The sequence below is a fragment of the Corvus hawaiiensis genome, chromosome 15 (genome assembly GCF_020740725.1).
Source record: "Corvus hawaiiensis isolate bCorHaw1 chromosome 15, bCorHaw1.pri.cur, whole genome shotgun sequence".
In the NCBI taxonomy this organism is placed as follows: Eukaryota; Metazoa; Chordata; class Aves; order Passeriformes; family Corvidae; genus Corvus; species Corvus hawaiiensis.
In genome coordinates, this window is record NC_063227.1 from 187,369 (window position 1) to 200,619 (window position 13,251).

Here is a 13,251-nt window from a genome sequence, read left to right on the forward strand (position 1 = left end):
CTTTTACCATGCTCTGCATTTTATTCCCTTTACACCTGTCAGCCGTTCCGGGCCCCTTTTTTACCAGCAGCGCTGCCCCGACGGTCCCACGGTGCAGCTCTTTTAGTGACACGGGGCAGCGGCCACTTCTTCTGCAGGACTTTTAAAGCATTTTCGACCAATTTCTCAATTTTATTGCCTTCACAGATGCGACCTTTGCCGTGACACCTTTGAAGCAGCACCCCTGCCCCAGCTGCGCCTCAGTGCAGCTCATTTTACCCTGAGGAAGCGGCTCCTCCTGCTGCGGTGTTGTTATTATTTCTCAGACCTTTCTCTATATTTTATTTCCCTCACACCTCCAGTCCTTTTCCGTGCTGCACGTTTACCATCAACACCACCCCAAAGGTGCCTCGGTGCAGCTGTTTTAGTGACAACACACAGCAGCCACTCATGCTGCAGTACCTTTTGAATATTTCTTAGACCATTGTCAATATTTTATCCCGTTTACACTTCCCCTTGTCAATATTTTATTCCGCTCACACTTCCCAGCCTTTCCCGTGCTGCTCCTTTTAACCAGCAGCGCTGCCCCGACGGTCCCGCGGTGCAGCTCTTTTAGTGACACGGGGCAGCGGCCACTCCTGCTGCAGTACCTTTCGAATATTTCTTAGACCATTGTCAATATTTTATTCCGCTCACACTTCCCAGCCTTTCCCGTGCTGCTCTTTTTAACCAGCAGCGCTGCCCCGACGGTCCCACGGTGCAGCTCTTTTAGTGACACGGGGCAGTGGCCACACCTGCTGCAGTACCTTTATTGTACCTCTTTTACCATGCTCTGCATTTTATTCCCTTTACACCTCTCAGCCGTTCCGGGCCCCTTTTTTACCAGCAGCGCTGCCCCGACGGTCCCGCGGTGCAGCTCTTTTAGTGACACGGGGCAGCGGCCACTTCTTCTGCAGGACTTTTAAAGCATTTTCGACCAATTTCTCAATTTTATTGCCTTCACAGATGCGACTTTTGCCGTGACACCTTTGAAGCAGCACCCCTGCCCCAGCTGCGCCTCAGTGCAGCTCATTTTACCCTGAGGAAGCGGCTCCTCCTGCTGCGGTGTTGTTATTATTTCTCAGACCTTTCTCTATATTTTATTTCCCTCACACCTCCAGTCCTTTTCCGTGCTGCACGTTTACCATCAACACCACCCCAAAGGTGCCTCGGTGCAGCTGTTTTAGTGACAACACACAGCAGCCACTCCTGCTGCAGTACCTTTTGAATATTTCTTAGACCATTGTCAATATTTTATCCCGTTTACACTTCCCCTTGTCAATATTTTATTCCGCTCACACTTCCCAGCCTTTCCCGTGCTGCTCTTTTTAACCAGCAGCGCTGCCCCGACGGTCCCACGGTGCAGCTCTTTTAGTGACACGGGGCAGTGGCCACACCTGCTGCAGGACTTTTAAAGCATTTTCGACCATTCTATTTTATTCCCTTCACAGACGCGACCTTTGCCGTGACACCTTTGAAGCAGCACCCCTGCCCCAGCTGCGCCTCGGAGCAGCTCATTTTACCCTGAGGAAGCGGCTCCTCCTGCTACGGTGTTGTTATTATTTCTCAGACCTTTCTCTATATTTTATTTCCCTCACACCTCCAGTCCTTTTCCGTGCTGCACATTTACCATCAACGCCACCCCAAAGGTGCCTCAGTGCAGCTGTTTTAGTGACAACACACAGCAGCCACTCATGCTGCAGTACCTTTCGAATATTTCTTAGACCATTGTCAATATTTTATTCCGCTCACACTTCCCAGCCTTTCCCGTGCTGCTCCTTTTAACCAGCAGCGCTGCCCCGACGGTCCCGCGGTGCAGCTCTTTTAGTGACACGGGGCAGCGGCCACTCCTGCTGCAGTACCTTTCGAATATTTCTTAGACCATTGTCAATATTTTATTCCGCTCACACTTCCCAGCCTTTCCCGTGCTGCTCCTTTTAACCAGCAGCGCTGCCCCGACGGTCCCGCGGTGCAGCTCTTTTAGTGACACGGGGCAGCGGCCACACCTGCTGCAGTACCTTTATTGTACCTCTTTTACCATGCTCTGCATTTTATTCTCTTTACACCTCTCAGCCGTTCCGGGCCCCTTTTTTACCAGCAGCGCTGCCCCGACGGTCCCGCGGTGCAGCTCTTTTAGTGACACGGGGCAGCGGCCACTTCTTCTGCAGGACTTTTAAAGCATTTTCGACCAATTTCTCAATTTTATTGCCTTCACAGATGCGACCTTTGCCGTGACACCTTTGAAGCAGCACCCCTGCCCCAGCTGCGCCTCAGTGCAGCTCATTTTACCCTGAGGAAGCGGCTCCTCCTGCTGCGGTGTTGTTATTATTTCTCAGACCTTTCTCTATATTTTATTTCCCTCACACCTCCAGTCCTTTTCCGTGCTGCACGTTTACCATCAACACCACCCCAAAGGTGCCTCGGTGCAGCTGTTTTAGTGACACGGGGCAGCGGCCACCCTTCCTGCAGTACCTTTATTGTACCTCTTTTACCATGCTCTGCATTTTATTCCCTTTACACCTGTCAGCCTTTCCCGTGCTGCTCTTTTTAACCAGCAGCGCTGCCCCGACGGTCCCACGGTGCAGCTCTTTTAGTGACACGGGGCAGTGGCCGCACCTGCTGCAGTACCTTTATTGTACCTCTTTGTGGCTCCTCTATGGGCCTTTACCGTGTTCTATTTTATTTCATTGGGAGATCGCACACCGCAGGCGGCCCAAGCCCTGTCTCGCCGACGGCACTCACCACCCGCCGCCCGCCGCCGCGTTCTCCCGCTCCCTACCGGCACGAAGCGGCGCTGCCGATGACGGAGCCGATGCGCGGCTGCCACGCCGCTTTCCCCGCGCCTCAGGGCCGGCGCCTTCGGCCGCACAGGGCGGCGTCCCCGCATCTGGGCCAGCCCGCGGAGCTCCTGCCGCCGCCGCCGCCGCCCCCCGACTGAGGGGCTGCGACGCCGGCGCCCCCTTTTATACTCCGCACCCCCTTTTCCCGCCACTGCCGCGGTGGGCTCCCCCCGCCTCAAAACCGCCCAGAAGCGCCCGAGGCGGGAACGGCGCAGCCCCGCCGGTGCCTCGGAGAAGCTCTTTTAGTGACAAGGGGCAGCGGCCACCCCTCCTGCAGTACCTTTATTGTACCTCTTTTACCATGCTCTGCATTTTATTCCCTTTACACCTCTCAGCCGTTCCGGGCCCCTTTTTTACCAGCAGCGCTGCCCCGACGGTCCCACGGTGCAGCTCTTTTAGTGACACGGGGCAGCGGCCACTCCTGCTGCAGTACCTTTCGAATATTTCTTAGACCATTGTCAATATTTTATTCCGCTCACACTTCCCAGCCTTTCCCGTGCTGCTCTTTTTAACCAGCAGCGCTGCCCCGACGGTCCCACGGTGCAGCTCTTTTAGTGACACGGGGCAGCGGCCACACCTGCTGCAGGACTTTTAAAGCATTTTCGACCATTCTATTTTATTCCCTTCACAGACGCGACCTTTGCCGTGACACCTTTGAAGCAGCACCCCTGCCCCAGCTGCGCCTCAGTGCAGCTCATTTTACCCTGAGGAAGCGGCTCCTCCTGCTGCGGTGTTGTTATTATTTCTTAGACCTTTCTCTATATTTTATTTCCCTCACACCTCCAGTCCTTTTCCGTGCTGCACGTTTACCATCAACACCACCCCAAAGGTGCCTCGGTGCAGCTGTTTTAGTGACACGGGGCAGCGGCCACCCTTCCTGCAGTACCTTTATTGTACCTCTTTTACCATGCTCTGCATTTTATTCCCTTTACACCTCTCAGCCTTTCCCGTGCTGCTCTTTTTAACCAGCAGCGCTGCCCCGACGGTCCCGCGGTGCAGCTCTTTTAGTGACACGGGGCAGCGGCCGCACCTGCTGCAGTACCTTTATTGTACCTCTTTGTGGCTCCTCTATGGGCCTTTACCGTGTTCTATTTTATTTCATTGGGAGATCGCACACCGCAGGCGGCCCAAGCCCTGTCTCGCCGACGGCACTCACCACCCGCCGCCCGCCGCCGCGTTCTCCCGCTCCCTACCGGCACGAAGCGGCGCTGCCGATGACGGAGCCGATGCGCGGCTGCCACGCCGCTTTCCCCGCGCCTCAGGGCCGGCGCCTTCGGCCGCACAGGGCGGCGTCCCCGCATCCGGGCCAGCCCGCGGAGCTCCTGCCGCCGCCGCCACCGACGCCCGACTGAGGGGCTGCGACGCCGGCGCCCCCTTTTATACTCCGCACCCCCTTTTCCCACCACTGCCGCGGTGGGCTCCCCCCGCCTCAAAACCGCCCAGAAGCGCCCGAGGCGGGATATCCCCCGCGCCGGAATCCCTCCTGTCCTGGAAAAGGTAAGCTAAAGAAAAAAAAAATGAACTCCGTATTTTCCACAAATGTCCCAAAAAACGAAGCAGCTGTGAGGGGCTTCGAGCTGCGCCTGGTCCCTCAGGAAACGGCGCTTTCCATTGGCTGCCGGAGTAGCCAGGGCTCCTATTGGCTGCCGCACGCTGCGACGCTTCCGATTGGCTGCTGCCCGGTCCGCAGCCCCCGGGCAGCTGCTGCTGGGGGTCTCGCCAGGCGGGCTGCAGCCGGAGCAGGACACACCGCAACGCCAGCGGGTGTCCAGCGGTGCTCGGTGTCTGTCGGCGTTTGCAGTTCAGACAGACAAATTGAATCCAAATTGCCGGCGATTTCCACCTGCTATTTCTCCTCTGTTTTCCTGGATGGATTTGACAGCGCTTTCTTTCCCCCCACAGAGTTGGAAAGCAAAATGCTCAGCTGCCCCTTGGCCATCTCCGCTTCCTTCCACAGCTCCAGCCTTGTCCCTCTTTCTCTCCCCTTTACTTTGCACCAGGCTCTCCCTCCTCCTTTCCCAGGCAGCTCGCAGCAGAGACATGTCACCCACCAGCACCACCTGCTTCCTCTCACTCCAGATGGCTGCGGATGCGCTGATCTGCGCGCATGCGCGGGCGGGGGCGCATCACCGGCGATCCCTCCGCAGGCAGGACCGCATCACAAATAGTCCCTCCTGGCGGATCACTCCGCCTGCGCATGCGCATAATCGTTGATCCCTCCGCGGGCGGGCCGCATCACCGCTGATCCCTCTGTTCTGAACGGGATTGTGATGTTGGCTTTTTGCATGTTCCATCATTGTTATGAATGGACTGTGATGTTGGTTTTTTCATGTTCCTTAATGTGAGAAAAGCTTTGCCTGGGTTCTGTAATGTAATGCTGTAGAATGTCTATAGTTTGGGTGCTCAGTTTGGGAAGGATTGGGGGGGGTCTTCACATTCCTGGAAAATCTTATCAGAAGAAAAGAACCCGAAACCAGGCGGAATGGAGCCAAGGAAAAAGATAAGACTGATAAGATGATACTTAGCAACTCCAAAGAATTAATGAATGATGCATGATGGTGATGAATAAAAAAAAAGCGATGTACTTTTAAAGAGGATCTTTTGGCTGTAAAGGTGCGCCTTTGGCTCTCTGCCGAAGCACCCGGCCGTACCGCCCTTTTTGCTGTTGTCTCTTAATTGTCCCTTTTTTTAAACTTTCCTTCAAATTTTATAAATAGCGAACCTCGTTTCTCACAATTTGGTGGCCCATACGGGGATAAAGCCTCAGCTCTGGGATCTCCCGGGGAACCCAGAGCACGGGGGTGCCCCCGCCCGCTTTTGGCGGCCTCGCTTTGTGCTTCCCGGCGGGGTCAGGGGGGTTTGCAGTCAAACACCCGGAGGGCAAGAGAGGAGACAAAGCAACAAGAAAGGAAAGAAAAAGCTCCCTGAGGTACCGCGGTAATTAAACACGTAAAATCGTGTGCACGAAGACTCCGAGAAAGGTGAGTATTTTTTCTTTCCTCTTTTTGGGGGGATAAGGGGGATGAAAGTGTGTGCATGAGACGCGGGCTGGTTACCCCAGAGCTGCGAAGCGAGTGTGGAGCCTCTGAGGCTGCGGCTCTGCTCTGCCGCGAGGGAAGCAGTCAGTAAAGAGGCGAAGCCAAAGATAAAAGGAGTGAGAGAAGCCCCGGGTTAACTGGGACGGGCTTTCAAGGAAGGGATTGGACTCCTTTAAGGAGGGGAGTCAAGAATTTCCTAGTATTGGATCCGAGAAATTTAGGGTTTAAGACTGCCGGATTGAGGGTTCAAAAATTCGAGACATCCAGGCTTAATTCTGCTAAATGGAGGGTTAGTTCCGAGACATTTGGGTTTTGAGACTGCTGGATTGAGAGTTTAAAAAAAATAAAACAAATAAAAATTCAAGAAATCCAGGCTTAATTCTGTCAAATTGAGGATTACTTCAAGAAACCTGGAATTTTGGGCCCAGGGGTGAGCATTGGCCAACAATTTGAAATTAAAAGGTACCTAAGTCTTGTGTGGTTGTGACTGATAGCACTTGAGAAAGAGAAGTTGGAACAATAAAAAGGAGTGAGTGAGAATGAATGAGAATGTATGTGATAGAAATGGTAAACCTTGAAATAGAACTTTATTTTCTGGGAGGAGGCATATTTTATTAAGAGGAGGGAACTTTTGTATTCTAGGAGAAGAAAGGGGAAAGAGGTGGTGAGGTTTGAATAGTTGTTTTGTTGGTTTTTATTAAAAAGGTGGGAAACAAAGGCCTGGGAAAGATAGATAAGATTCTGAGAAAATGGGACATAAAACTAGTAAGCAAGAGTCAGGGAATAAAAAAGGGAATAGAGGCGTTCCAGCGGAAATACCCCAGGAAAGCCCTTGGGGATTTATGCTGGCTAACTGGAATACAAACCCAAGTACAAAGGAAAAGAGCAAAGTCAAAATGATCCAGGTTTTGTATGTTTGGTTGGGCCGAGAAGGAAGTAAGATCCGACCGTGTCTTCTGGCCCAGACATGGCTCTTGAAGTCTGGATCTGTCAGGCTTTACAAGTATTTGTAAATTCAAAAGAACTCGTTAACACAGAAGAAAGCAAGTACGCTTCATGCTGGGTGGGAAACAGAGTCTAAGGGGATAAGAATTTTAAAGTTGTCCGAGACCCAAGGAAAGGAGCAAAGGGAAAACAGGAAAGAGAAGGGCTGGGAGCCCCTGGAAGCATCGCCCCCTCCATTCCCGCCTGCCTCGCCCCAAGCCCAGGCTCCTGTGGCGCCGCTCGCAGCTGCAGCGCCGCTCCCGGAGCCCGAGGTCCCGCCTGTGCCGGCTCTCAGGCACCGCCCGCGGCTCCACCGCTTGTCCCAGCGGCGGCGGCTCCGTCGGTAGCCCCGCTGTTCCCGCCGCCCCCTCCAGCCCCTGCGGCTCCAGCGGTAGCCCAGCCCGCCGCTTTCGGTGTCCCTGTGCCCGGCCCTAGCCCGGCTCTCCGCTCCACACCAGCCCAGCCCGCCGCTTTCGGTGTCCCTGTGCCCGTCCCCAGCCCGGCTCTCCGCTCCACACCAGCCCAGCCCGCCTCTTTTGGGGCCCGCCCCTGCCCCGGCCCCGCCCCGGCCCCAGTCCCGGCTCCGGCCCCGGTCCCGATGTCCGCGGCCGTTCCAGCAGCCCCTGCCCCCGCTGCGTTCTCTGCCGCGGCTCCATTGAACCCGGCTTCGGCTCCGCGGGCCGCGCTGGGCCCGCCGGCAGCTCGGAGTCCTGTCGCCGTGGCTGCTGCGGACCCGTGCAGAGGCTCCACGCCAGGCTCTGGTATCGGCCCGAAGAACTGGTCCCCTTGGAGGTTCCGGCAGCAGTCTCCGCCTTTGCTCCCCCACTCCTGGAGGAATCAGCCTCCGAGAGGATTCCCACCTCCTACCCCCCCTCCCTCCCTCGCCTGCACCGTTCCCCTGGCAACGACCGCTTCTGCTGCTCCTCTGAAAGGAGAAGCAAAACAGCAAAGTTCCATCTCGAGGAACGAGCCCTTTCAGAAGGAAATAATATCTGTAGGCGGTTCTTCCAGATGTGTCCAAGGAAAAAGAATGTCAGGGTAGGCTGTAGTTGATGGGGTGACTATGCACACTGGAAGATTTAGCACACAAGAAGGGAAATACATCTACTGATTCAAGGTACGCTTTTGGAGGGGTGCAAGCCTTTGGGAAAATCTGGGAGGAAAGGGGATTGCTTGGTTCAGAGGGAAAGGGGCTGATGCAGGGGAGACTTGTTTTGGAGGTTTTAGAGGCATTGGAATTGCCTGAAGAGAGAGCTGTGGTACATAGGGGGGGACAGCGGGGGGGATGGCCTCAGAGATGGGAGGAGGGAGTTTAGCAGATCGGGGGGGCTGAGGATGCTGCAGAGAATGGGATAAAAAGGGTTGTGTTAATTTTGACCTCGAAGAGCGAAAAATTGGAGACTCCAAAATTCAGTGAAACAGAGGAAAAAGAATGAAGTAAGAAGGGGGGGAAGGCCAGACGAATGTGGAAAATGGAAACTTCCTGACGGAAGGCAGTTACTTCATAATATTAGAAAACATGCATCAAAACCTCATTGGGGTACTAAGGCTTTGTGTGATCACTTTCTAAGGAATTATGGGGGCATTGGAATTTATGAGTTGGCTAAACAAATAACTGAAAGATGTATGGTTTGCCAAAAAGTAAATAAGAAGGTGATGAGAAAAACAACTTCAGGAGGTCGTGAGTTGGCTCTCCGACCATTTCAAAGTATCCACGTGGACTTTACTGAACTCCCTCAAGTGCAGAGGTGGAAATTCTTGTTAGTAATAACAGACCATCTTACCCATTGGGTGGAAGCTGTTCCCAGTGTCAGAGCCACAGCCAATGTAGAATATAAAACCCTCTTAGAACAAATTATTCCTAGGTATGGAATGATTACTAAGATAGACACACTTTACATCAAAAGTTTTACAGCAACTAACTCAAGCCTTAAGAATAAAATGAGAACTACATACCCCATGGCACCCACAGAGTTCAGGATGGGTAGAAAGGATGAAACAAACTTTAAAGAGAACCTTAACTGAATTAATAATTGAAACTCAAATGTCATGGGTAAAATGCCAACCTCTGGCTTTATTGAGAGTTCAGACACAACCAGGTCAGACCTGAGAGTGTCACCTTACGAAAAGATGGTTGGTGTTGAAGATGAAAGTTTGGTAAGAAAGTTTTGCAGATATGTGGGCTCGGCCGAGAGCTCTCTGAGTGTGGAGCCTGAGGATGGGACAGAAATGAAAGCAGGTTTTGATGTAGAGTGGAAGATGTTTGCTGAAACATTGATCACTAGGGGACATGGGGCTCTGGGGAGGGACTGACAAGCTAAAAGAGGGAAGCTGAAACTTTCCCCCCGGCACCCTACACGCTGCCCCGCCTGCTCAGGTGCCCAGGTGCATCCGGCTGCTCCCTAGCCCCTGCTGGATGTTCTAACCGTCGTTCCTGGAGGGACACCCGGGATGCCTCCATTGGCCCCTCTGGACTAGCAGCTCCCTGTGCAGGTGTGCCCCGGTAACCCTCTGAAAGCAGCCGGTCATGCCTGGAGCTGCCGCACCTTGGAGCGGGGGACGAGGTGGAGAAAGGTCCTGCCGGTCGTTCCCTCCCCTACACGGGCCGTTGTCTGCCCCTGAAACACCGGGGTGCCGGGCTTTCCTTTCTGTGGAAAAGAACCGGCCTTCTCGTCCGGGTGCCCGTGGCCAAAATTGGGATTCTGCCTCCAAAATTCCCTATGTCCTAGGTTTGTAATTACCGAGGAAATTCCCCACAGACTATAAGCGATTACTGGTAATTTTTCCTCTGTAATCATTACTGAATTGTGTTTCTGTTGAAGTGTTTTACATATCCCTTAAGGGGTCAGGGGTTTAGCTGGGTTGTTTATGGCTATTCCTGACAGGCCCAGACTGAACCCGAGCACCCCCCTCGCTGGTCCACCCTGAATTTCAGTGAAATATTGATATCATTTATTAATACTCCCTTTGCCTGCTACTCACTTTTTCCCTGTCCATCCAAGGAGCAGATTTACTCCATCTTTTGTTCCCGAACACAGCTCTCCAGCCCAAATGCCGGTTCTCACAGACACAAGCTAAGCAGAAAACTACTGCAAGTGTTGGCTTTTAAAGTAAAATTCTTATTACATCTGGCTAAATAATCAAAATAGATACAAATATTGACAGTCATCGGAGGAAAGCTTTTCAGAGGAGAATATACCCATTTTGCTAGCACTGATCCCATTTTTACAATATTACATTCTTTTGGGTCTGGGAATCCTGCTCATATAAGACATCTGAAAGTTGGTATTTTGCAATTTGATATTTTGAAATCGGGTCATTTTGATATTTTGGAGCTTGATATTCTGGTATTTTGAAATGGAATTATTTTGGTATTTTGGAACTTGGTGTTCTTTTATTTTAAAACCGGGTTACTTTGGTATTATGGAACTTGGTGTTCTGCTATTTTGAAATTGGGTTACTTTGGTATTTTGGAACTTGGTAGTCTGGTATTTTAAAACTGAGATTTTGAAACCCGGTCTTCTTTGGTATTTTGAAATTCGGTTTTCTATTATTTTGAAACTAAGTTATTCTGGTATTTTGGAACCTAGTTTTTTTGTATGCTTTTGTGGATTTTTGTATTTTTGTAGGTTTTTTGTGGGTTTTTGGGAGTTTTTTTTGTATTTTCATAAGCTGGGGGTTTGGTATTTTGTTACCTCTGATTGGCAGGGGTCTGGGACATCCTAGTTGAGTCTCTTGGCTTCATTTGCCTTCTTCCACTACAATTAACCTGGTACGGGAACTGTTAAATCGCAGACTATACAGTGAGACACTTCCTGAAACAGAAATAAATTCTGGCTGCAGCAAAGCCCACCACCACATTCAGAAACCCTTCAGCAAAGCTGTTAGAAAAGCAAAGATGATGTCTGGTGCTTCTCTATTGATTTGTCTTGTAATAAAATGAGTAATATTTGGAGCAAGTTGTCTTGCATTGCAAAGTTATTTTTACATGTTTTAAGTGAAAAATATATGAGATGTTTCCCTTAAATTCTTGGGGGGGCCCCCCCCCTTTTTTTTTTTTGGTTGGATGACACTAAAATGAGAAGTGCGGAAGAGAACCATAAGGCCTATACATAGGCTTTTAAAATATGTAAAATTATAAAATATGTTTGTGTTATTCAGGAAGTCAAAGCACCTGGTTGCACAGCGTTTCTGAGCTTGATTTTGACTCTTCTGAGGAAAGCTTTCATACCATGGAAGTAGTTTTCTCTTTAGCCAGTACCTGTTAGAGGCCTGGCACTGACCGATGAGGTTGCTGCAGCTGTGTGATGGTCCAGGTGAACACTGGGTGCTTTTCTCCTATTTTTGAATTTATTTTTTTCTGGTACAGTTTCTTCTTACTATGTATTTAAGTAATCTCCTTGACTTTGGTAGCAGTATCCCTAAGGCACTGTAGTGTGGATTGGGAATAAGTGTCCAGTCATAAAGGTAGCGAACGGGGTTAGTGCAAGCCATAAAATGTTTTGAAGGTTTGTGGAAAAGGTTGTTTTAGCCTGTGTTTAGTAATTACAGAACTTCCTTAAGCTACTTAAGGGCCAACAGATGAAAAAATTATTTATTCCTGAAGGTTATGCTCAGAAAGGGCAGTAAAAGTCACTTCTTGTGCTGGGATACGCTGCAGGCACCTGGATAAACGTCCTTCCCTAAAAATTAAAACTCACGTCAAAGTTCTTGCCTTCTTCTCCGCCTTGTTGTTACCAAGCGGAGGAAGCCGGACCTGAAGGAAGTTTGAAAGCCTCTTTCCTCTTGGGTTCTGTACTTAGTGATAGCTCATTATTAATCTGCAAAGCCTTGTCCTTGGAATTCTAATCGAAGGTTACATCATAGCAAATGTTCATACTCAGCTGGAAGTAGTTACTGAGTATTATTTTCAGTAACCTTAACTAGGAAACTGCTCACTCTTTCTCTCTCTGGTGCATGGGCAAAGTTTCCCGATGAATATTTAGCAGTGGCATTTTGCTTTAATTCTCTCTATTTTATTTCCATTTAATTCCCTAAATCCATTAGGTCCCGATACTTTTCTTAATGGTTGGAAGATCTTAATCTTAAACTGACAACAGAAAAGGCCCAGGAGTTCCCTAGCTCAGGGTTATTTTTTTCTCTTTTTCTGCTTACTGTTCCCATCTGATATCTGTTCTTTTCAACGTATATTTAAAGGAGTACAATTATTAGTGCTCGGGGAAGATTTGTGAAGCACTACTTCTTCATCTCGCTAGTCATGTCACAGGACCCAGTCAGAAGATTCCAGTCTGTAGCTGTACAAAATTCCAGGTATTGGTACAAATAATAGACAAAGTTAACAAAGTACTACTGTCCCTTGGGGAAGATTTCCCATGTTTGTAAAATCCGTGTGAATAGATAGAAAAATGGTCAGATTGAGTATGTATCAGTTTAAGTCCAGAACAGCATCACTTTAAACTTTCAAAAACTTCTGGGTTTTGATGACGGTGCTACCAGTTTTTAGACTACAAAAACTGACAATACTGATCTCAGAACTGTTAGACATTTCTCCAAATATTTTAATAAATACTGGATACTAAATAAGGCGTTTAGCCTTGTAACTGGTTATAGTTCTTACCTGTATGTAGAATGTATAATATATGCACACCAGTGAAATACACTTTAGCATTAAACCTGATTCATGTGGCTCAGTTCTGAGAGCCTTAGTGAACTGCACCTCCTGGAATATCCACGTACAGAAGTTTGGCTTTGAAACGGGCTAAGAGAAAGGAACGAGAGCTTACTGATCCTTTAAACATCATCTTAAAGGAAGCACATCTGTCATTTTGCTGAGGGCAGGATAACTGCATTAACATTCCTCCGCTGTGCCCTCGGTGAGGCAGTGCAAGATGATTCAGAGGCTCTAGTTCAGCCTTGGTAGGAAATGCTGCACAGCTCAGATGGGGGGTGATTTCCAGTGTGCGTGCCATGTGCCATTCCAGTCAGCCAAGTCAGAGGGAAACAAGGAACAGGGTCGATGGGTAGTTCAGAGGCGTCAGCTGCGTTCAGTCTGATCGTGGGAGCAGCCCAGGCCATGCTTCTGCTGGAAGTGTTCTGTGTGAATTAACTGATGTTGCTGCGACCAAAACACCTGAGCAGTACTTTGCTTTCCTTTGTATATTTAACATCTCTTTGGTCGGCATGGCCCTGGCATTGGGTTAGCCTGAGACACTGGAGTCTGGGAGATACTTCTCAAAGCCTGGTGAGAGCACTTGGGTTTAAATGTCAGCAGATTGACTGCTGATTTGCTTAGAATTTAGTGGGAGGATGTCATAGATCTATTTTTCTTATTTGCCATATGAAATAGGCAGTATATTTATTCTTTGAAATAG

The 13,251-nt window shown here is 50.0% G+C and overlaps 1 long non-coding RNA gene across 1 annotated transcript; it reads left to right on the top strand.

Moving 5' to 3' along the window:
• The first annotated feature begins 5,432 nt into the window (after positions 1-5,432).
• Positions 5,433-12,393, top strand: LOC125333616. The gene is made up of 2 exons (XR_007206922.1): positions 5,433-5,839; positions 12,077-12,393. It is a non-coding gene; the product is annotated as an uncharacterized LOC125333616 (long non-coding RNA).
• Positions 12,394-13,251: the final 858 nt, after the last annotated feature.